Raw genomic sequence first — 485 nt, 5'->3', positions numbered from 1 at the left:
TTTTTTTTTTTGTAGAATTATATATTAGAAGTGTTGAATTACATTGATAGAGGTTCCGTTTTCAAAAATCTTATTGTTTATGTGCATAAAGAGGTAAGCTAATTGCTTTAATAGAATAACAAGCGCGTTCAAAGGTTGAAGCCTAAAATGGATGGAGGATATTGACTTGTAGACATGCAAAAATAAGGGATCAAACTCCATGGCCACGAGTAGTTGTCAGTGTTCATAACTAGGTTATGTAAAATCTCTAAATCGTTCTAGACTTGAGTCATGTAGCATCCATCTTCCTTCGCTTTCTTTAAATCATGGAGAAGACTTTTGGTATCCATTTCATTGGCTTTTCCTGTCATCACATGTTGAAACATGAATTAAAACAATATTACCTTTAATAGAATTCCATAAACCCAACCGAGAACCGCCTCCATTGAGTCTCTGCACCTATCTCGTTTTCTTGCTTTCTAAACCCTTCTTTTTTTTTTTTTTTT

The sequence above is a fragment of the Macadamia integrifolia genome, chromosome 12 (genome assembly GCF_013358625.1).
Source record: "Macadamia integrifolia cultivar HAES 741 chromosome 12, SCU_Mint_v3, whole genome shotgun sequence".
Taxonomy (NCBI): Eukaryota; Viridiplantae; Streptophyta; class Magnoliopsida; order Proteales; family Proteaceae; genus Macadamia; species Macadamia integrifolia.
This window is presented reverse-complemented; position numbering follows the sequence as displayed.